This window comes from Nannospalax galili, unplaced genomic scaffold (genome assembly GCF_000622305.1).
Source record: "Nannospalax galili isolate Female #2095 unplaced genomic scaffold, S.galili_v1.0 scaffold341, whole genome shotgun sequence".
NCBI classification, from domain to species: domain Eukaryota; kingdom Metazoa; phylum Chordata; class Mammalia; order Rodentia; family Spalacidae; genus Nannospalax; species Nannospalax galili.
In genome coordinates, this window is record NW_008346082.1 from 692,357 (window position 1) to 717,526 (window position 25,170).

At 40.0% G+C, this 25,170-nt stretch overlaps 1 protein-coding gene and 1 non-coding gene across 6 annotated transcripts in view; one reads left to right on the top strand and one right to left on the bottom strand.

Annotated features, from left to right (window-relative positions):
• Positions 1-25,170, bottom strand: part of Unc13b (unc-13 homolog B) — a 241,504-nt gene that overhangs the window by 118,746 nt on the left and 97,588 nt on the right. The gene's annotated exons all lie outside the window — the stretch shown is intronic.
• Positions 19,609-19,747, top strand: LOC115071930. Its single transcript, XR_003850986.1, has one exon. It is a non-coding gene; the product is annotated as a small nucleolar RNA SNORA8 (small nucleolar RNA).

A 25,170-nucleotide genomic window follows, 5' to 3' on the forward strand; every position in this document is an offset into this window, starting at 1 on the left:
ATCATGTGAGTCCATGTACATGTCATTCTGAAAAAGATAAGACCATAGAGACAGAAACCCATTTGCAGTTGCTACAGATTGCTGCAAGTGGGAGAAACTGACTACAAGGGGTATAGGGAATTTTCAGGCATGAAGAACTGCTATATATCTAACTGCAGTTGTGGTTACTATATAGTTTGTCAAAACTCATAACATCATATGCCAAAAGGGCAAATTTACTGTATACAAATTACAAATGTGGCTAACAGATATTAAGTGCTATAGAACAAAAGGTCTATTGGATTTAGAAACAAATGTTAATAGTTACTTTAATGAGAAATTTCTATGACTGAAAAGGTCAGGATACAGACTCTTTAGAAGTTCATGCACTAGAAGGAGGAGACATCAAGAGCTTCCACAATTTATCCAGTAAAATGCCGAATGTGAGCAATGGAAGGCAGGCGTTACTTATCATAGGATGCCAAAGAGGATATAAGCAAGGAAAAGACATGACCAAGCGTGCTACAGAAAAAATTAAAAACTAAGTACCCAATGAGCTTATTATAAAACCAGCAACATTCTCAAACTGGGCATTCACATACCAAAATGACAATTTTAATGAGCAGGCCAATGTTTCCCACTTGCTAAGAACCTTCAACCTCTTCTGCTCACAGTGGCACCTGTTAAGAAGAGTCTAGAGAGCTAGCATGCACCCTGTAAGAGAGGAAACATCATGCTGTTTTTGCTATCCTCACATTCAACACAACAGAGAACATCACTTCACAGAAATGATTCTTGAAAGCATAGGCTTAATGCAAAACATTTCTATAGTCAAAATGTGGTATTTTTTTTTTTCTTCACAAATCCAGCAAATCTCCAGCAAACAGCAATTGGTGTCCTATAATTTGATTCCATTTTGACACAACCTACTTGGAGATAGCATCAGATTCCCCAGGTAAACAGCTCCATTCAACAATACTTCTCCCCACCACAGATCCCAAATCACAAGTCCCAGATACATGCACTTTTGAGCAATCAACTATAAACTGGTCTCAGTATCCCCAGCTTAGGTTTGAGTATTTGCTAGAATGATTCACAGAAATCAGGGGCAGATATTTTATTATATTTATTATTTTATGTGTATGAGTGTACTGCCTGCACATATGTAAGTGTACCCCTATCATACAATGCCCAAGGAGGTCAGAAGAGGGCGTTAGGCCCCCTGGAACAGGAGTTAGAGACAGTTGTTAGCTGTCATGTGGGTTCTGGGAATTGAATCCAGACTCTCTGTAAGGGCAGTCAGGGCTCTTAACCGCTGAGCCATCTCTCCAGCCCCATGTGGATGATTTTACCCACTCAAAGGTTCTCCAAATCCACACATAGTTCAGCAATTTTTATAGAGGCTCTATCAAGTAGTATCTCCCAATTGGCTAGTTCCTCCCAGGGGCCTGTAGCAGAGGGTGGACTACTTACTAATGGGAGGCTAGGGAGCCTTCTTGAATGGATGCCCCAAGTCTCGGGTAGCATGGGGAAGGGGTAGCTGGGGAACGAGCAGCAGCAAGATAGAATGGCCTGTCAGAATGGACCTGGGGCGAGACCACTAGCCCCTGAAGCGAGAGCAAATGCTAGCAGTGACTATGGCGTGGCGCAGGAACGGTCTGATGGTGGGCTCTGAGCTGGGCTACGGGAGGGGAGCCGAGTGGTGGAGCTAGGCACGGGGTGCTCCTTTTCTTTGTAAGTCACTCTCCCCCCACCACGACAATAATAAATACACATAAAGATATGTTATATGGTTTGCCTGATAGCGCAAGAGACCCTGCGAGAACTCTGGCGACATGTAGGTACATCAATTAACTCAGTCTCCAGCCCCTTTCTTGAAGCAAATTGAGACTTAAAGTTCTAAGCTTCCTGACATACCTTTGTATTTCTGATGACCAATCCTCCACCCAGGAGCCTATCAGAAGTTACCTCTTTAAAGACAAGGTAGTCTTAAAATTTTTTTATTTATTTGTATTTTATGTGTATGAGTGTTTTGCCTGTTTGTATATAAATATACCATTGCACTCAATGCCCATGGAAGGCAGAAGAGGATATAGGATCTCCTGGAACTGGAATTATAGCTGGTCACCATGTGGGCGCTAGGAATTGAAACTGGGTCCTCTGCAAGAGCAGCCAATGCTCTTAACCACTGACCCATCTCTCCAACTCTTCTTCTGTTCCTCCTCCTCTTCCTCCTCCTTTTCTTGAGATTTATTTTCACTATTATTTTATTTTATTTGTGTGTGTGTGTGTGTGTGTGTGTGTGTGTGTGTGTGACATGTGTGCATGCCTGAAGAGGCCAGAAGAAAGTGCCAGATCCCCTGGACCTGAAGTTACAGGCAGCTGTGAACCACCCAACTAGGTGCTGGGAACCAAACTTGGGTCCTCTGGAAGTCTAGCAAGTGCTCTTAGCTGTTGAGATATCTCTCTAGCCCAGAGTAAGACATTCTTAATTCACGGGAAATTCAAGGGGATTGAGAGCTCATTTCAGGAATCAGAGAAGGAAATTAATACATTTTTTTCTTACTATGAATTACAATATCACAAGTTCCCACCAACAATGACAATGTGTTTACAACGTTACAAGCTCTCTACAGATACAGAAACATTAACAAGTGCTTGTCAAATCTAAAACTTACTGAACGCCCAACAATTGAAACCAGAAAACACAGGGGCATTCCTCAAATGCCCCTTTACTCTATCTCCTATGATATCCAGTCTGTTATCAAGGTCTGTAAATCTGTCTGAAGTCTCCTTCCTATTATGCCATTCTCAAAAGTCTTAATGTCCTTATGAAGAAACTTATTACCTTATTTATTCCTTATACTTGATTTATTATGGATTTAAAACCTTCTAATCTTTGTCCCATCCAATCTACTCACACACAGTGAGATTAACTTTCCTAAATCTAGTTTCTAGCCACATCATTACTTTTGCAATGATTTATAACTGGCCATTTGGTATTTCTCTTCCTGGCTTTCCAAATCAAGTAACTATCAACCCTTAATTACCTACCAGTGACCAGTCCCCCAATCCGTGCTTTAGTTCCTTACAGGTGATAATGTCCCAGTCCTGACACTTGCCATAGTCAGGAGCTGGGGAAAACAATAGCATGATTTCCCAATCTCATTACCTTAAGCTTAAGAATCCTCCTTTTGATTCTCTCAGATTTTATTTTGGAGGAAACTGATGGCTTCAGATCAGGAGTTCCCACAGAGGCCCAAGTCAGATACATTCAGGCTTCCTTCTAACATTTGGACCCCTACTAGCAGGTACTCAGAGCACAATTTGGGAAGTTCATTAAGGGAAGGCCTGATTTTGGCAATCTCAGGCAATCTACTGACTTCTCGACCCCTACACCAGGCAGAGGCCAGATCAGGTACTCTCAGGCTGTCTGCTAAGGTCTATGCCCTACAGTGCAGTGGGTCTACCCCTGGGGCCATGGAAGGGGCCTCACATAGTATCAGTTAGGGGGTTGGGTATGGCACGATTTGGGAAGCTCACCACCATGTGGAGGCGGGATCCAGGCACTCTCAGGCAGTTTGCTGACCTCTCAGCCCCTACCCCAGGCAGAAGCCAGATCAGTCACTCTCCAAAAGGCACTTTTGCATTTATTATTTTGTCAAATTCAAATGAGAAAATTTTGCCACTTTTGATATTTCCAGGCTGGCCTTGAACTCACAGAGATCTACCTGCCTGAAATGTAGACCAAGCAGCTTTACATACACAATAAGGAAACAACCAAGGCACACCAATAATACAAATAGAAGCAGACTTTAACCCAACAAAGGAAGGCTTGAGTTTCATACCAGAATCATAAACAACAAAAGAAATTCATATGCCAAAATCACAACAGAAAAAATAATAACAGGGAAAACCAAAACAGCATGTTCCCACCAAACTCCACCAGCCCTGTAGAAGAATTCTACAAGGAGAACCCCCTAGAGATAACCCAGGACACAGAATTTAGAAGAACAATCATAAACATGATCAAGGAATTCAACAATTTTAACAAACACACAAACAAACAAATCAAAGAACTAAAAGAAGATAGGGATAAATTTCTAACTGAATTCCCAAAAGAGAAACACTGAAGAAAACTCGGGCTGAAATGAAGAAGGAAGTGCAAAGCTCAATCAGCTAATTTGAAACAAGAGGATAAATCGTCACCACTAGAATGAAGGTGGTGGTGCACTTGGGCATGGTCCCAGCATTTGGGAGGCAGAGGGAAGCAGAGCTCTGCAAGTTCAAGGCCAGCCTGGTCTCCACAGTGAATCCAGGCTAGCTGTAACTACAGGGAGGCCCTGTCTCAAAAAGACCAAAAAAAAAAAAAAAAAAAAATATCAAGAATGTTTCATTAATAACTTTGAATATCAATGGACTGAACTCCCCAGTCAAAAGATGCAGACTAGTTGAATGGATTAAGAAACAAAATCCATCTTTTTGTTCTCTGTAATAAACCCATCTCACCTTCAAGGACAGGCACTATCTTGAGGTGAAAGGCAATAAGAAACAAGCAGGAGTTGCATTTCTAATATCTGACAAAACAGACTTCAAACTAAAACTAGTCAGAAGAGATAAAGAGGGTCACTTCATTCTGATCAAAAGAACAATTAACCAAAAAAATATTATAATCATGAACAAACTCTGGTGTGCCCAAATTCATAAAAATAACACTACAGGAAGACAGAGATTACCCCAACTCAGTAACAGCAGGGAACTTCAATACCCCACTGTGTCCATTAGGCAGGTCAACCGGACAAAGAATAAACAGACGTCTGAATTAAACAATACCATACATCAAATGGACCTAACAGACATCTACCAAATATTCCACCCAAGCACCAAAGAATACACTTTCTCTTCAGCACCCCATGAACTTTCTCAAAAATTGACCACATACTGGGGCACAAAACAAACCTCAATTAAAAAAAAATTTTTTTTGAAATAATTCCATGCATTGTCAGACCACAATGCAATAAAGCTTAAAATCAACACTGGCAAAAGTCTTAGTAACTACACAAACTCATGGAGATTAAACAACACACTCCTGAATGATGAGTAGGTCAAAGAAGAAATTAAGAAAGAAATAAAAGTATTCCTGGAATTCAACGAAAAGGACAATACAACACAATACAACCTCTGGGACACTTTAAAAGCAGTACTAAGAGGGACGTTTATAGCCCTAAGTGCCTACATTAAAAAATCAGAAAGAGGGGTTGGGAATTTAGCTCAGTGGTAGAGCGCTTGCCTAGCAAGCACAAGGCCCTGGGTTAGGTCCTCAGCTCTGGAAAAAAAAAAAAAAAAGAGAGAGAGAGAGAGAGAGACAAAAAATCAGAAAGTACACATTAACATTACATTAATGTTAAGTACACTTAACATTGCAACTCAAGACTCTGTAAAGGCAAGAACAAATGAAACCCAAACCCAGCAGGCAAGAAGAAATAACAAAAATCAGAACAGAAATTAATGAAATAGAAACAAAACAATACAAAGAATCAATGAATCTAAGAGCAGGTTCTTTGAAAAGCTTAACAAGATAGACAGACCCTTAGCCCAGTTAACCAAAAGAAAAAAAGAAAGCAACTCCAAATCAACAAAATCAGAGATGGAAGGGGAAACATCACGACACTCAAAAGATCTAGAACATTATGAAGGAATAATTTAAAAACCTATACTCCACTAGTTTGAAAACCTAAAAGAAATGGATGGATATCTAAAATCATGGGAACCACCAAAGTTAAACCAAGAAGAGATTGACAGTTTAAACAAACCCATAACATATAAAGAAATTAAAACAGTAATACAAAACCTTCCAACTAAAGAATCCTCCTTTTGGCTGGGCATGGTGGTGCAGGCCTTTAATCCCAGTAGAGGCAGAGGCAGGCAGATCTCTGTGAGTTCAAGGCCAGCCTGGTCTACATAGGGAGTTCCAGGCCAGCTGCGGCCACGGGGAGACCCCCATCTCAAAAAGACCAAAAAAACAAAAAAAAAAAAAAAAAAAAAACCCTTATATTCTTTCTTTGTATGAAGGAACACATTCTATTTTTGAAACCAGACAAAGCTGGGTTCAGATCTATTAGTTACTAACCATGGAACCTTAGATTGGTACCATCTCTCTTCTTATGTTTTCTCATCCATAAAAAGTAAAGGCTGGGGCTGGAGAGATGGCTCAGCGGTTAAGAACACTGACTATTCTTGCAGAAGACCTGGGTTCAAATCCCAGCACCCATATGGCAGCTAACAACTGTCCATAACTCCAGTTCCAGGGGATGTGACAGCTTCTTCTGTCCTCCACAGGCATTGCACGACATGGGTACGCTTACCTACATGCAGGCAATACACACATAAACATAAAATAAAAATGATAAATAAAATATTTTTTTAAAAAGTAAAGGCTGATGTTATTTACTTCTTAAAAGGTTGCATATATATTGAAAAATCAAGTATGTAGCATGTAAGTCATGGTAATTAATAAATGTTCCCTAATACTCCTTCTATAACTGTTACCCTCAAGTTCCAGTTAATTCTTTTTTTAAAAAAATATATTTTATTTATTATTTTATGTGTAGGAGTGTAGTGCCTGCATGTATGTAAGTGCACCCATATTGTATAATGCTTGTGGAGGTGAGGAGGGTGTCAAATGCCCTGGAAATGGAGTTACAGATGGTTGTTAGCTTCCATGTGGGTGCTGGGATTTGAACCTGGGTCTTCTGCAAGAGCAGCTAGTGCTCTCAGTCACTGAGTAATCTCTCCAGACCCCAGTTAATTCTTCTTAAATAAACTACTCAATGACTCTAGTGTTTCTGTTAACAACCAAAATACAAACCAATTGGCATTCCTTTACAAGTTATACTCATACCTACTATCCATATGACCCAACTTGACTATCTATCAACAGGTGAACAAATAAACAAAATGTGGTACATCCAGAAAACTATTCAGCAATAAAGAGGCAATACCAATATTACTCAATAAAATAGATGAATCTCAAAATTCTTGCACTCACTGACAGCTAGACCCAGTAAGAGTACATATCACATTATTCTCCTTATATAAAACTAGAAAAGCCAGGTGTGGTAGCATAGGCCTGTAATCCCAGCTAAGACAGGAAGATTTTGAGAGACCAGTTTAGACTATAAAGTGAAAACCTGCCTCAAAAAAAATTTTTTAATTAAAATAAAACTCTAGGAAACCAAATTTAATCTATGGTGACAAAAAGGCCCTCTGATGTCGCTGAGAGATGAATGAATAGAAAAGGGCCTGAGAAAATAGAAATGAGGGAATGTTTTGGTATTCTGATTGTGGTGTTTCACTAGCTTATATCAGTCAAAACTAGTCAAATTGCAGGGGTTTTTATAGTGAAATGTCATATGGTATTTATTAGCCTAATAAATGTCAGACGAAAAAATTTCAGAGGCAATAGCCCTGCTGACAGTGGTGTGGGGTGAGGTGGGGAGAAGGCACTGCTGAGCCTTTTCCTACTTTCTAGTGCTGAGATGCAGTACTACAGCTGTTCAGCAAGTGACCCAGCAACACACTGGCTTCTGTGCCACACTCAGAGCTTCACTCATTCCAGGCAAGTGTCCAACCGCTGAGCTGCACCGCTAGCCCCTAAACCAATCAAACTGCATTACTCAAGTGGAGAGTCTCTCGTATATAAATTATATCTCAGTAAAGCTGACTTTTTAAATATTGTCTTAGAGGAGCTGGAGAGATAGCTCTGCAGTTAAGAACACTGGCTATTCTTGCAGAGGACCCAGGTTCGGTTCCCAGCACCTACATGGTGGCTAACAACCATCCATAACTCCAGTTCCAGGGGATCCATCACCCTCTTCTGACCTCCACGGACACTGCACAGCACGGGCGCACTTACATATATGCAGGCAATACACTCAAACGCATAAACTAAAAGTAATAAGTAAAATATTTTAAATACTTAGAATTTTATTATTTCATGGCTTGCTTTTGTTTAATTCATACCATCTAAACCACACAGAATATAAATTCCTAGAATATCAGAGAAAAGTACGTGTCTGACTACTTGTTCTGAGCTAGGGTCTCAAGTAGCTCAGGCTGGCCTTAAGTGCGCTATGTTCTGGAGAATGAACTTAAACTTCTGATTCTCCTGCCTTTATCACCTAAATGCTGGGATTCCAAGAATGCACAACTGACCCTGCCTCAGCTCTAAGTCTTCTAGGCTCCTTGTCTGACTGCTCCTGTGTTGGGTACAGAAATCCTACGCCAAAGGAAATAACAAATGAAAACAACAGATTCTACCTAAGCTCAAGAGAACTGTCTTTTGGTTTTAATAATTAGTCAAGGCTCTTGTTTAAAATACAGATTCCTAGATCCTGCACTCAGAAATTCTAATTAAAAGGGCTGGGAATGGCTTAGGGATCTGTATTTGTTGTTATTGCATTTACCTTTCTTTAAATAAACAATTTGATGATTCTTGTGCCAATAATTTTTAATTACATTGGGAAAAATAAGCAATAAAATTTCTTGCATGAAAAATCCCATCTCTCACATCAAAGCCTAAGTGCACCTGTGGTGATGGAGGAAGAACGCAGCCAGACCCACACTATCCTACTGACCTTAAGACCCCTTCAATGTGATTATATAGTGACTGAAAAAATTCTAGCCACTGGACCAGCAAGATGGCTCAGCAAATAAGGGTGTTTGCAGTCAAGAGTGAAGACCTGAATTCAGTCCCTAGAACCCACATGGTGGGAGGAGTCTCCTAAAATTTGTCCGCTGACTTCCACATGTGCACTATAGCATGCAACACACAAACACAAATTAAATAAATAAATAAATAAATAAATAAATAAATAAATAAATTCTACCTGCTCTAGGACTCAATTCAAAATGAATCCTCTTTCTTTGGCACTTAACCCTGTCCCCCAGACTCACTGACCAACATCCAGCCTTCTACTTCTGTATATTTTATCTTGTTTCCAGTGGAAATGTAAGAAATCAGAAACAGTCACATTAAAAACTAAGGTCTATAATTACCAAAACAAGCATCCCCAGGCAACTGCTACATTTCTAATTAACAATCCAGTGCTGGTTAATTTTTCTATGATTCTGAAACGTCAGAATATTTGAGACCTAGACTCCAAGTGAATAGCCATCTGCCCATGCAATGACAGGAATCACCTGTCAATTACTAAATTGCAGTAATTACCAATACTCTGAAAGAACAATCAAATCAAGTATTAGCCATTATTCCTTTCCCTTTATCAAGACAGTAGATTAAGTAAGTACCATGGAACTTCTCTTTCTATGGAAAACAATAGTAAAGAATCTATAATTAAGAAAAACACTTTAAACCTAGCTCAGGAGAATAACAAAAAGAAAATATTAACCAAACTTATTTGTGAACATAGATATGAACAACTCAAAAATGAAATACAAGTAAATCAATTATAGTATTAAATACAGTAAAAACATGATTTACCATAATCAAGCAGAGCATATTACACAGAGACAAAGATGATTTTTAATAGAAATTTATTAATGCATTCATCATAATGAATTAGAAGAAAATGCTCATGAAAAACTGAATTAATAGTAAGGCACTCTGAAGCATCGAATAGCTACCTATCAGTTTTAAATGTAAAAATTCTATTGAAGCATAAAACAGAGAAGAACGCACAAATAATAAAACTGCAAACATACTCATATACTCAAATCAACAAAGAGCTTTACAGCCAGGTGTGGTAGTCCATGCCTTTAATTCCAGCGCTCTGGAGACAGAGGTAGGCCAGCCTGGTCTACATAATGAATTCCAGGCCAGCTGGGGCTACTGGGAGACTCTGCCTCAAAAAAGAGGGAAAAAAAAAAAGGAAGCACATTCCCAGCCTTTCAGGTCTCTTTCCGCTCCCCAGTGCAGTCAGCACTAACCTTCCCACTGTTTCCAGTATCACACTTTCCTAAGAGAGTCACATGCTGCCTGTCTCAAAACCAAAAACCTGTATATGGAATGAGGGTGTAGCTCTGTAGTAGAGCTTGCCTAGCATGTATAAGGCCCTAACTTCAATCCTTAGAAGTACAAAATGTGAAGGATGGAGAAGTTGGGGTTCAGCCAGACAGAGGGGCCAGTGTGGCTGGATACGAAAAAACAATAGCAACATAGATTTTTAAAAAATATTTTATTTATTATTTTTATGTGTATATGTGTATTGCATGCATGTAGGTAAGCGCATCTGTGTCGTGCAATGCCCATGGAGGACAGAAGAGGTTGCTGGATCCCCTGGAACTGGAGTTATGGACAGTTGTTAGCTGCCATGTGGGTGCTAGGATTCAAAGCCAGGTCTTCTGCAAGAACAGGCAGTGTTCTTAACTGCTGAGCCATCTCTCCAGCCCCAGCAACATACATTTTTTTTAAACTTAAAGTATAATTTGACAGTATCTGGTGAAATTTAATTCCGTGTATAAAAATGTACTTATTTCATGAATAAATAAAGTTACTCTGGATACATAAACATTTTCTAACTCCTGAAAACTATGGCCTAGAGAAGAAAACAAATACTAACCAATAATCACACATACTGAGTAAGTACTACAAAAGAAAGGTACTAGAATATACCAGAGAAGGGCTGGAAAGATGGCTCAGTTAAAGTGCTTGCTATGCAAGTGTGAGGAGCCAAGTTTGGGTAACCCCAGCACTCCTACGATGAGAAGAGAAGCAGAGAAAAGAGAACCCTAGGAAGTTTGTGGGCCAGCTAACCTGGAATATGCAGTGCTAACACAAGAGACCCTGCCTCAAAACAAGGTATACTCACACACATGTACACACACACACACACACACATACACACACACACACACACACACACACACAGATTTAAAAAAAGAAAAACTGCCATGATATACACCTATAATCCCATCACTGGGTAGACAAAGATAGGAGGATCTCTGGGGTCTGCTGGCCAGTCAGTCTAGCTGAACTGGGAGGCTCTGGATTCACAGAGAAATCATATCTCAAAAAATAAGGTGGACACATGATTTGGAGCAATGGCGCTGGAACGGACCTGGAAGTCACCTCCCCTGAAGGCCAGCTCTCATAGCTTTGAGAGCACTACACAATCTGGTTAGGGAGAACATCAACAGATGGTCCAACCCCAGTTACAAGGCCTAAGAAAACCACATCAATGACCATCATAGCAAACGACACTGGCACTTTTATCTTCGGGGTAATCAACAGCTACCTAATTGGACTTAAAGTCCACTCAATGGGAGGAAACTCATGTGTGGTACTGTAAACCTAGCCAAGTACACATAGCTGGAGAGGTCATAGATCTCAGAGACTCATAAGAACTTACAGCAATGATGTCAAGCAGACAAAAACCCAGCATACAACTGTAGAAATGGACAGCAGGCCCCAATCTTAGTCAAAGAATTATTGGCAGCTGATTACTACTGGGTGAGGAAGAGCTGATCTTCTTAAAGGGAGGGAGTCTAGATAGGCTGACTAGACCTCAGTGGGTGAACATGCACTTAGAGACATCTAGGACACTAACTTGACATAAGTCTTAACGCAAATAACAGAATATATGAATTCAAGTCGGGGGGCTATGGGAGGGTGCCAATGGGGAAGGGGATATAAAGATGATTAAGACGTTCTGTATGAAATACACAAAAATTCAATTAAAAATTTAAAAAGATTTTAATACTTAGCTCTAAAATCCAAATTTCTGACCATTACCTTCTGAACCACCATTGTTAATGGCTCTGTTATTCTTCCCCTGAAGGTGGAGGATGATTCATAGCCGCCATGTGGGTGCTGGGAATTGAACCTGGGTCCTCTGCAAGAGCAGTCAATGCTCTTAACCGCTGGGCCATCTCTCCAGCCTCAAAAAATTCAATTAAAAAATTTAATGAACATGGTAGTTGAGATACAATGTACTCACAGCTTAGTAGAGTCTAAAAAACAAGCAGTTAATGTATGGTAGCTATTAAAGAGCTTTCAATCTAGTGATGAAATAAAAGATATATTGAAACAGGTTGAGAAACATGTGCCCCCCCCAATAAAGAAATAATGAAAAAAAATCAAACAAAACAAAGCAAAAAAGAAATATGTGCCCTTCACACAGAAAATATACATCTGAGAGATGTCCAGTCCTAGGTGACAGATCTAAAGTTGAACCTCTACACCTAAAGCTCATGGAACTTAGTAGAACTAGGGGTAGAGAGAAAACTAGTGCATCCTCAACTCTCACCAGTGAAGCTTCCTTACACAGCAGAATGCAATGCACACAGAAGATCACAACTGGCCAAGTTTTAAAGAATAGAGACTGCAGAGTGTGTGTCCTTGGATAGGGTTCCTATATTAAATCTCACCATTGCAGAAGAGAGGGCTGAAAGACTGTAAGAGCCAGGGTTGGTTCATGAACATAGGGAAGCAAAAGCTTTCAGACCACTGGAAGCTTGCACATGTGAGTTTGCAGCAATGGTGGCATTGAACACAGCACCCATGCCAACTCAATTAAACAAGGGCCCAGAGGGGAGGAGAGATATGGGCGGCAGGCTAGCCCTAGACTGAGAACTACTGGACATTGATTACTACTGGGTAAGGGAGCATAAAGTTACTTATGAGCTTGAGATAGGCTGACTAGACTCCAGTGAATGAATTTGCACCAAAAGACATCTGGGTACAAATGCTTGACTGGATAAGACTTAACATGTATGGTGGAATACATGAGGTCTGGTTGGGGGATATGGATGGGGAAGGGGGTCTACTTTGATTAAGAACTGTTGCATGAAATATATAAAAGCTCAATAAAAAATTTTAAATAATAATAAGGTAGAGAGCAACTGAGGAAGACATTTGATGTTAACACACACACACAGACACACACACACACACACACACACACAAAGAATATATAATCGAAGGAGTATCTATTTGCATATGCTTACAAAAAATATTTGTATTAGTTTTCTCAATTATATTGTGTTTTAGTAGGAAAAATGTAGGAGCAAGCCAAATGTCCCCCAACAGGTGCAGGGGTTTTTTAATTATGATAGATTTCAACTACAGAATACAACTAAATTAAATATGACCAATTTTTTAGGCCCAACTATCAATTTATAAGAAACACATAGGAAAGAAGAGTAGGTTAGAACTGAGCAAAATCCAGAATATGGAAAACTATACATCAAACAAAAATATAGTTAAATGGTCTGATTTAGTCAATAAACAAACTTAAAGGAAAAAAATTAAGAGATGAAAGAGAAACTCATATATTTAAAAAAGAATTATAAAAGGCTGGGAATGGTAACATGTGCCTATAATCTCAGCACTCAAAAGTTTGTGGTGGGGGATCAGAAGTTCCAGGCCAACTCTGTTTCATTAAAGAATTCTAAAATAATTATATGATAGCGGGGCATGGTGGACACGCTTTTAATCCCAGCACCTGGGAGGCAGAGGCAGGCAGATCTCTTCAATGCTGGCCTGGTCTACATAGTGAGTTCCAGGTCAGCTGGGACTACAGGGAGACCCTGTCTCAAAAAGTCAAAAAAAAAAATGCATAAGCCAGGTGTGGTGGTGCACGTCTTAACCCCAGCCCTTGGGAGGCAGAGGCAGGTGGATCTTTGTGAGTTCGAGGCCAGCCTGGTCTACATAGTGAGTTCCAGGACAGCTGGGGCTACAGTGAGACCCTGTCTCAAAAAGACAAAATATATATATATATAATAAACCAAAAGAGAAAACAGACAAAAATAAACTCTAATGTTTAGAGATATACATTAAGGTAATAACACACAAAGAAGACATCATAAAAGTCAAAATAGTAGTAACTAAGGGACGATGGCACTGTGACTGCAAAGGGCACTGGAGGGCTCTTGGGATGGTTGGCAAAAGTCCACTCATTGTCTACCTTATACTATTTCTTTAAACCAAACATTTATTTTATGACATTGTTTGCACGTATATAATGCTCTACAACCTAAAAAACTTTTAATGCAGTAACGTATTCATAGTACTACTGCCAGAGTGCCATACAATTGGTTCATTTCTCTACAGAAAATCTTTAAAGGCTCCTTGTTGTCAAGATAAAATATAAACAGTTTGCTATGGCATTCAAAGCCTCCATGATACGCGCTCTGTGTCTCCCTGGCCTCCTCTCTGATCCTTCCCCATTCTTATTTTGCTAACCTTAAACCATTCAGAAATTTCAACTTATATAGTACCTCAACATGCCTGAAGTCACACATTTCACCTCAACATCCAGTACCATCCATTCTTCTTCATCTAACTGTCTCCTACTTAGTGTTTAAGATTCAAACTATGCCAGGGCCTGGGAGGAAGTGGAAGGGGTGAACAGATAAACCAAAGGAGACTGGGGACAGTAAAAACTTGTATATAGCACTATATAGATAGATACATCTGTCAAAACCCATAGAATGTATGACACCAACAGTGAGCCAGAAGGCAAACTACAGACCTCAAATAAGATATAATTTCCTTTGGGAAGATTTTCTTAACAATCCCAAATCTTGATTTTCTTCTTCTGGTCTCATTCAACACCAGCTATTGAGCTTTACTGTTAATTTATTGCACAGTACAACTTACAGGCTCCTTCTCTCTAGTCTTAAGCTCCTTTTCTCTCTATATCCCTAGGGTTTACCATGCTGCTTGATATGAGAAAGAGACACCCAGTACCTGCTTGTGTAATGAGCAATTCATTTCAATTGTTTATATTTACACCCATCCAGTCAATCACATTCTATCAAATTCACTTATCAAATTCTATACCAATGAAACCTATAAAAGCTATCAGATAACAATATTTTATGGAAATAATCACTTAATATATATACAGCACATAACACATTCTGAACCCAAGAAAGAACACTTATGTGATGTCATCAAGTCAAACTGATACAATACTCTGACATTTTTAACATTTTAAATATAACTGTGGCATTGTAATTGAACATAAATGATAATAAGTTGATGTAATGACTGCAATTAGCCACCTCAAATTTCTTTCTGGAAGAAGACAAAGGAGAAAAAAATGAGTCAGAAGACTACAATTAGCATTATTTTTATCAGCCAAACCATATTGCTACTGTTTCTCCCTTGTCTTTGTTTGTCAGCACCTATAATCAGCATCAATATCAACTGTTTACACTGATGCCATATGTACAGTGTAAAACTCTTCACCCACTCTTACTAACAGAAGTCCTGGATGGACTGCATTTCACTATCACTAAAATAGTATTGCCCATGCATTCTAAAGAGTCCATAGCTACTATGCTTTCTAGTTCTGGGAAGCCTATCCTGGACTAGAGGCAGAAGGAGCTATGAAATGGCTGATTCTGGGGCTGGAGAGATGGCTCAGTGGTTAAGAGCACCAGCTGCTCTTGCAGAGGACTGGGTTTGATTCCCAGCACCCACATGGTGGCTAACAACCATCTGTAACTCCAGTTCCAGGGGATCTGATGACTTCCTTTGACCTCTGAGGGATTTCACAACAAGGGTGTACTTATACACATGCAGGCAATACACTCATACATGTACAATAAAAATAATAAAGTTTAAAAAGGAAAAGAAAAGAAATGGCTAATTCTTTGCTCCCCACTACCCATGAGACTAGGTAGGGGAGAAATACTGTTCCAGTCAAAATTCTTTGACCAGGTCTTAGAGGCAGGAGGAGGTAAGCTGGTTATCTTCTGAATCCTTTCTTCATATTTTTCATTTTATCCTACTACGAATAATCTCTCAACCAATGAATTCCAATTAGCTTCTTCAAAAGTCATCTCTCAACTCATCTCCTCTAAAGTTTTCATGAATAAACTTTATGCCATTCTGTATCATTCACATCTGCTTCTGACATCTCAATACTCTCCAGAGTATTTCCATATTACTAAAGGATTGCCCAAGGTTAACATTCACAGCAAGACAGAAGTTGACAAGACTAAGAGGAGGGTCTTTGAAACGACATCAAACACTATATGACTTTCATTTCTATAAAAATGTCCATAAATAGGAATTGGTTCCCAGTATGTGAATACACAGACACACAGACATACAGAGAGAGACAGAGAGAGACAGAGAGAGAGAGAGAGAGAGAGAGAGAGAGAGAGAAATGAAAAAAAAAAACAAGGGGTAGAACATTGTTCTTAGCCCACTACCATTGTAAAGGAGGACTGTGTGTACAAGTATGTGCATATGGTGAATGCATTGTTTTTCTAGAGAAATCTACAACAAATAGCCATAATGGTTGCTTCTAGACAGAAATGGCATGGCTAAAAGATAAGATAAAGGGAAAAGTATTTCTTCATTGCATACATTTTTGTATGTTCTGAATTCTGTGTCTTGTGTATATGGTTCCTCTCGAAAATAAAATGGAGCAAACTAAAGAGTATGTGATAAGCAAGAACGAGCCACCTGCTCCACACCAGCCACCTGCTCCACACCACCAGCCACCTGCTCCACACGACCAGCCACCTGCTCCACACCACCAGCCACCTGCTCCACACCAGCCACCTGCTCCACATCATCAGCCATCTGCTCCACACCAGAATAACTAGAATGCTCTCATCCTGAGCCAGAGTAGGAGGCTCGGGTAAAAGCAGCAAAATGGCAGAAGAAGCATGGCAGTGGAAGAGAATGGGCTCTGCCTTGGTGATCTTAGAAATGAGAGTCAGATTCTGGGAGACAGAAGGCATAGAATCCAGACCTATACCCACAGATGAGCTCACCAAGCTCTGATGTTTAGCCCCAAACTCAGGATTACAGAGACAGCCCTAATTAAACTCTATGGGACACTAAACAAACCCAAAAACCAGTAAATAGAAGAAAAAGATTGGGGGAGGGGGTGCTGGTAGGAACAGGAGGGGAAAAGGGAGTGGCTGGGGTAGTGGTGGTGGGGGGACCAGAATATATAATGTACATGTATGAAATTGTGAAAGAATAAAATTTACTAATAAAAATTAAAAAAGAAATGAGAAGGGGAAACAGGAAACTGATGAGATAGAATTTACCAAGTATAGACCAGCTGGCCATCTATCCTATTTCTTGCAGGATGTGTGATCCAAGGTAAATAAATCATCAGTGACATAGGCTCACTCTTCTGGTTCCAGCACTCACACAAATGTCTTCAATCACAACAAACATAATCTAGCCACCAAAATTTTAAGTGGTTAAGAACTTTAAACCCTACAATGCCCATGACTATGAAGGTCACTAAATCTGCTACTATTGTTTTGCTAAGTGACATATTATCAAACTGCCTGTTAAATATGTATACTTATACTAATACATTGGTGCTATCATCAACCTTGGCCAGAGAAACTTCTCTCTGCGTGGTCAGCAATTAATGCAGAGGCTTATAACTGGTTAGAGTGCTGAGAATAAGTATCTAGTGAATGCTTGGCCCTGAATGGGATATCTATAGCAATCCCCACTCCAAGACTCCAGAAACATCAAGGAAGAGAGGTAAAAAGAATGTAAATGCTGTAGGCTGGAGGATGGGGAGAAGTGCTATGAACTCATGGCAGCTAGTGATGATCACCTGCATGAGATCAAGTCACAATCAGTCAAATTTCCAATAGGCAACACTAATTAGACTCAATCTGTTGAGAGAGAGAGAGAGAGAGAGAGAGAGAGAGAGAGAGAGAGAAATAGAGAGAAATAGAGAGAGATTGAGATTGATGAAAAGGTGGGGGGACAAGGTGAGGTTGCCTGGGGAGGTGGAAAGGAGAGGTTTCTAGGAGAAGTGGGAGAATTGGACATCCTTATGATCAAGATGCATTGTTTACAATGTATGAAATTGCCTTGGTTTATAATTTACTTTTGTTCTCTAATTATAAAAATTACATGAGGGCTGGAGAGATGGCTCAGTATGTAAAGGCACTTGCTGCTAAGCCTGATAACCTGGACTGATCCCCAGAAACCACAAGTAGGAGGGAAGTGACCCCCTCAACTAAGTTGTCCTCTGAACGCCAAATGTGCACAATGACACACACACAAAAAAAAAAATAAGTAAATTTTTAAAAAGTCATGAAACTGTTTCCAAATTGGAATATATTATGTAGGGTGATCTCAAGCTGTTTTCCTGGGCCATGATCACTCCTATTTGGCTCAAGAATAAACTATCTCTTATTCCCTTTGATGTGAGAGTCATTTTGGAATGACACTCAACAATAATGGAAGAGGATGGGAGTAGGAGTATCACACTCATTAGTTACAGTAACACTCCAAAATTTGTACATTTTTACATGTATTCCCTTATGCATTCAAATCCTGCTTAAGCAAAATTTTAACTTTTTAAAAAATGGGAGCATAGCCAGGCATGGTGGCACACGCCTTTAATCCCAGCACTCCGGAGGCAGAGCCAGGAGGATCCCTGTGAGTTCCAGGCCAGCCTGATCTACATAGTGAGCTCCAGGAAAGCTGGGGCTACAAGGAGACCCCATCTCAAAAAGACAAAAATAAAAAATTTTTTAAAAATTTAAAAAAAACTAAAATATAAAATAAAATAAAATAAAAATAAATAAATAAAAATGGGAGCATAGCTCCGTGACAGAGTGCTTGGCTAATATGTGCGAAACACCAGGTTATATTCCCAGCAGAAGAAGAGAAGAAGGGCAGGAAAATTTAACTGTTGGGAGAACATATGCCAAACTGTAGAGTTTCCATCTCCGAGTAGAGTAGAGAGGGAAGATTTACAGATGATTTTTATCTATATAATGTATATTTCTGAATCATTTAAAATTTTTACAGTAAACTTGTTCTATTTGAAAAAAACAAAACCAAAAACACTCGGGTCAGCAAGATGGCCCAGCATGTAAGGTTCTTCTCATCAAGCCTGATAATCCGAATTCAATTCCCAGGTCCCACATGGGAGACAGAATTGACTTCTGCAAATTTTCTTCTCTCTCTCTCTCCCTCTCTCTTAAAAAAAAAAAAAAAAAACTTGAAAGATGGAGAGGGATTGGTATGTTTAGAGGGGAAAAAACAACCCTTTTCACAACACCAGGCAAAGTGACCACTAAAATTTCAAAATGGCAAGGCAATTAGCACATTCCATGAACATAAACTGCCAAAAATGACCAACCCATGACAAATATGGGAAAGCCACTCTAGGAAAACACAGGAAGCATTCCCATTGTATTCGAGGTCAGGATTTCCGGAAACAGATCTCAATTGTGAAAAGCAGCCAGAAAATAGTCTGTTTCCTAGGGCTTCAATAAAATCTTTAAAGTAGGCAAGGAATCCATGGGGGACACTCATCAAGAGATATTCCAATCTCAAACATAAGTTAGCTATGAACATTTTACTATTGTGTATGATATTCTAAAACCAAAGGATGGAAAGAAAATTATGTGTGCACATACACCTGGGCAAGTGTAAAAATTCTTTTTTTAGATTTATTATTTTAATTATGAAGGGCAGAGTCTGTGAATTTGAGTACCAGAAGCCAAAGGCATCAGATGCCCCTGAAGCTGGAGTTATAAGCAGTTGTGAGTTGCCCAACATGGGGTACTGGGAATTGTACTTGGGTCCACTGTAAAAGCAGTATGCGCTCTTAACTTGAATCACCTCTCCAGCCCAAGTGTAAAAACTCTTGAATATGCTTTGCATGGTATCTGCACTTAGCAACTCCCTCCTGCTGGTGTGTTCAAAGAAAGTTCAATAGAAATTCACTATCTGGCATTGGTGGTTTTCTTGGCTTTGGTGCCTATTAAACCTGGTATTTCTATTGATACAGTTGCATATTTAAAAAAAGAAAAGAGAAAAAAACCTCTTGAATGACTACAGAGGTGACTGCATTGTGGGGAAGGCACAGGTGGCTGAGGAACAAGAATGTGGGAGAAACCTTTTACTACATCTCCTATAATATTTAAAAATTTTGTGTTAAATGTACATACTAACTAAAATTATTTTTGGAATAGAGAAAAAGGTGGAAGTTGCTTGCAGATCTTCATTGCTGTCTGCCCACTTTTCTGAGTTCTAACTGAAAATCATAACCTTTCCTTTTCTGTCTTTCTTTGGATACTGACCAAAATCTTCAGAGAAAAAGGTGGCAGTTGCTTGCAGATCTTCATTGCTGTCTGCCCACTTTTCTGAGTTCTAACTCAAAATCATAACCTTTCCTTTTCTGTCTTTCTTTGGATACTGACCAAAATCTTGAGCATGCTTTCCCTGGTTCTCTAGGCTTTCTCACTGTTTTCTCTGAAGACATCCTGTCCTCTTTCAGCAGCTGACCCTAACTCAAAGTTCAAAGGCATGACTTCGTCTTTTCTTCTTCTCTCCCTCCTCCGAGCAGGCAATGCATTCATACAAGCTGATCTCTGTGATTTCAAGGCTAGCCTGGTCTACATAGCGAGTTCAAAGCCAGCTGGGACCACAGGGAGACCTTGTCTCAAAAAGACCAAAATAAAAAATAATAATAAATGAAATATGAAATAGATAAAATAAAATGGTCCTCAAGCTTCAGGAGAAAGAAAGGGAGAGGGGGTGAATAAGAGATAAAGAAAAAGGCAGTAGTCAAATAAGAAAAGCATATGTTTCTGTACAGTGATATCCTATGAGATTTCTGCAAGCACGGGTGGTAGAGCAGAAAGAACATGGACCTTAGAGTCAAACAGCCATAGATCATGATCCTAGTTTAACCACTTCTTAGAGGCAAGTAATGGAGAAAAGGATAACTGGCTAGAAGATTGGGGGCAGGGAGCACCCACAGGGGCTGAGCTGTTCTTCACAATACGAGGCAAGGAAGCCACCAAGAATCCACAAATGTATTCTGCAACTGTAAACCACAGGTGACATGAAATGAGAGATCATAATTTTAACCTAGAACACACTGGACAGGCCCCTCCAACCTATGACATCTGTTAGAAATCACAGAACAGGAGCTAGGGAGACAGCTCCACAGGTAAAGTGCTTGCTGTGTAAGCAAGAGGACCTGAATTCCAACCCCCAGCACCCATGTAAAAAGCAGTACATGTGCCTGCAATCCAGTGCTGGGAAGGGGAGACAGGAGGATTCTGAGGGCTTGTTGGCCAGTCAATCTAAGCAACTGATGGGCTCCAAGTTCAGTGAGAGCTCCTGTCTCAATAAGGTGGACACACACACACACACACGCACACGCACACGCACACACACACACACACACACACTACAAATAAATACATTAAAACTAAATAAATACAGTTTTATAAGATGGGTCAATGGGTTAAAAGGTGCTTGCCACCAAGGCTGACAACCTGATTTTGATCCCTGGAACCCACATGATAAAACGAATCAACTCAGCAAATTATTCTCTGATCTTCATGCATGTACAAGCACACACACACACACACGCACGCATGCACGCACGCACGCACACACACACACACACACACACACACACAAATAAGTAAATGTAAAATTTTTAAATAATAAATAAAAAGAACACTACATCATGACCGAAAAAAAAAAACTAGGAAAATTCTGGAACTGGACATTTCTTTGATGAGGCAGTCAGCCAGTAGCATGGAGACTAAACAGCCTGACTAGGGAACCACTTACTACTTTGAGGAATACATATATTTGTAATCCAAGATGACAGTATCCCAAAGAAATCTGAAGTGAGGAGTTCAATCATCTCTCAGGATTCTAGAGGTTTCTTTAGCATTTATCTCCTAAATCTTAGTGCAGGACATTGTTTATGAAGGCTATGAGAAATCCTAGCAGGAACATGCCTGTATTCCCAGCACTCAGTGAGGCAGGAGGATGGCAAACCTGAGTTACCCAGCAAGAGCCTGTCAGGAGAAAGGAGGAAGGGAGCGGAGGGAAGCAGGGAGAGGAGGAGGCAGGGAGGGAAGTAGGGAGGAAGAAAATTCTAGCAGGCTGTGCTAATGTCTTGAGGGGCGCTGCTGGAACAGCAACATGGCATTGTGAAGGGTTATTATGAATGACAGACTTTATGAGTTCTACTCATCCAAAAGTTATGGTGAGGGACTCTAGATCTATCAAGATACTATTACATACATGGATTTGCCTCCTATTTGCTTTTGAGAGAATGCTGGTACCATTTGGGAGTGAGTGTGAGAATACAAGTTCTCTAAGAGATGCACACTGACAGGGAGGAGTTAGTGGCATGGTGATGATGTCACCTAGAGAACAAGCCAAGGAACTAGTGCAAGCCAAGCACTTTTGTATCTGAAAACTGTAATGTGATTAGATATGATGGTCAGATCCTCTCAAAAGGGAGTCCTCAGGCATAAAATGCTGGTGTAATAGTCCTATACTCTGTATGATCATGCCTTGACACAGAAATTATAAGTTGGGTCCACTCCTTCTGACATAGGATGGGTCCAGAACAGAAAATCATTCTGAACAAGAAACAGACAAAATTTCCTGTCCTGCTGAAAACTACCATTATCTGATTAGGAAAGCAGGCCCTCTCTAAGAGGTAGCCAAAATACTCCTCAAGCTTAAAGCTAATCTTGTTTGTAGTAAGCAGAGAAACAGGACTAAGATCAGCATTGGCAATACTCACTTGGAGAGTTTTTTTTTTTTCTTTTTCTTTTGATTTATTTATTTTTATTTTATGTGTACGAGTGTATTGCCTGCAATTGTATAAGTGCACCCGTGTCATGCAGTGCCCACAGAGGACAGAAGAGGGTGTTGAATCCCCTGAAAGTGGAGTTATGGTTTTTAGCCATCATGTGGGTGCTGGTAATCAAACACAGGTCCTCTGCAAGAGTAGTCAGTCTCTTAACAGCTGAGCCATCTCTCCAGCCCCTCATTTGGAGTTTTGTGTTTAATTGTAGTAAAGGGATTATACCATCATCCATAGAGCAGAGAGTATCCTATTTTTCTAGGTGGGGAATAACTGGAACATATACCGACTGGCCCATTCTTTATCTCTTTCTAAAGCAAACATTAGAAATTATAGGCCAGACAGCAGCAATGAACAATTTCACATGAAACCAAGAATAATGAGAAGATTTAAGAGGAGTGTTGAATGTGAGCCAGACTAAAGATATGGCATGTTAGATACACATACTGACAGTTGAAAGTAGTGGAAATCATTGACTAATTTCTGCTTCCTATCTGAGAACCAACAAATTTCAGCATGCTGGATCACCAGGTAATAAAATGTAGAGAAAAGGAAAAAGGGTAGACCATTTTATCTAAACACATCTCTTTTGGATAGTTGGTAAAAGAAATCCTTTACAAGTTAGTAATGGTAAATAAAGTGTTACAATTTGGCAAAAAGCAGTGTATCATTAACAGTGTTTCTGAATGTCTGTGGCTGTTCTTCATGATGTGATTCACACCCACTGTTCTGAATTAATTCATTCTTCAAGAAAAATTTCAAACCAATATGTAGAATTATACTCTGTTTTCTTATTTAAAACATTGATTCAATCTCAGGACATTTTTGTATATAAAAATACATATGTACACATGCATATATATATGTAGTCCATCACTGTTAGCAATATTGTAAAAAAATATACAGTGAAACAACTACTTTGTAGATAACTAAAAATTAAAAATTAAAAAACTCGCTGGGCATGGTAGTACACGCCTTTAATTCCAGCATTCGGGAGGCAGAGGCAGGCAGATCTCTGTGAGTTCAAGGCCAGCCTGGTCTACATAGTGAGTTCCAGAACAGCTGGAGCTACAGGGAGAGACCCTGTCTCAAAAAAACCAAAAAAAAAAAAAAAAATTAAAAAACTCTATGAAACATAAATGGTGGGCTATACCTCAAATGGAAGGTCAAACTGGGACCAGCAAGATGGCTTAGTAGGTAAAGGTGCTTGCTGCCAGGCCTGAAGACCTAAATTCAATCCCCGAAAACCCACATGGTGGAAGAAAAGAATTGACTCCTGAAAGTTGTCCTAGGATTTCCACAGCACATTGTGGCAGACATGTGCCCCCACACATACACACTGTGTTAATTTTCTATTGCTGTGATAAAACATCAGGCCTGACACAACTTATAAAAGGAATTGTTTATTGGGCTTACAATTCCAAAAAGATAATAATAGTCCATCATGGCCAGAGAGGCATGGCAGGAGGCAGCCTGAGAAGAAAGTTGACCACTCACATCCTCAAGCATGTGCAGAGAGCAGAGAAAACAAAACTGGAAATGGGAAAGCTAAAGCCCACCCTCAGTGCTTCCTCCAGCATGGCCACCCCTTCTAAGCTTCCCAAAACAGCACCACCAGCTGGAGACAAAGTTTTCAAATACTTGAAGCCAATAAGCGACATTCTCATTCAAATCACTACACAAACATACAAATGCAAGAAATAATTTAAAAGTTCAAACTCATTCTCATTCAAACCACCACATTCCACTCTCTGGTCCCCACAGGCTCTAGGCCACATTTTAACATAAAATGCATTCAGTCAACTTTAAAAGTCCCCATGGTCTATAGCAGTCCAACAGTATTCAAAAGCCCAAAGTCTCTTCTGAGACTCAAGGCACTCTCTTAACTGAAAGCCCCTTTTAAAAAAAAAAAAAAAAATCAAGAAGCAAATTACATACTTCCAACATACCGTGGCACAGAATATACATTCCCATTCCAAAGGGGAGGAATGGAGGCATATTGAGGAAATACCAGACCAAAGCAAGACCAAATCCAGTTAGCTCCATGTCTAATGTCTGGGATTTTAGATACAAAGCACTTAGATGGCTCAGCCCCTCCAGCTTGGCTACCTGTGAAAAAAGACTAGGCGCCATGAGTACTCATGAGCCCACATGTTTAAAATTGACAAAAACCAGGACCAGCCTTATCAAAAGGCTGCAAGACGGGCAGGCGCCGGTCAAGCTTCACAGATCAAGCCATAAACAAGTTTTACGGGTAGAACTCCTGACCACCCTGAGGGCCCGATACCAGGAAATCGAGGGAAAAACACCTGTGCCTCTGAGGTCACCTCCCATTTAGCAATCCCACTTCCCCTTAGCCCCGGCCCTTACCCCATATCTCTGCATACTGCATACTTTATTGTGTGTGTGTTTGAATTAACCAATAACTGCTCTTCTGCTTCTGTACCCTGCTTCTGCTCTATAAAAACTGCCAAACCCCAACCTGGGGCGCGCAAGTCCTCCGAGGAGACTCTGTGCCCACAGGTACCTGTGTATCAAATAAACCTCTTGCTGTTGCAACCCGAAAGGCTGACTTGTCCTCAGTGGT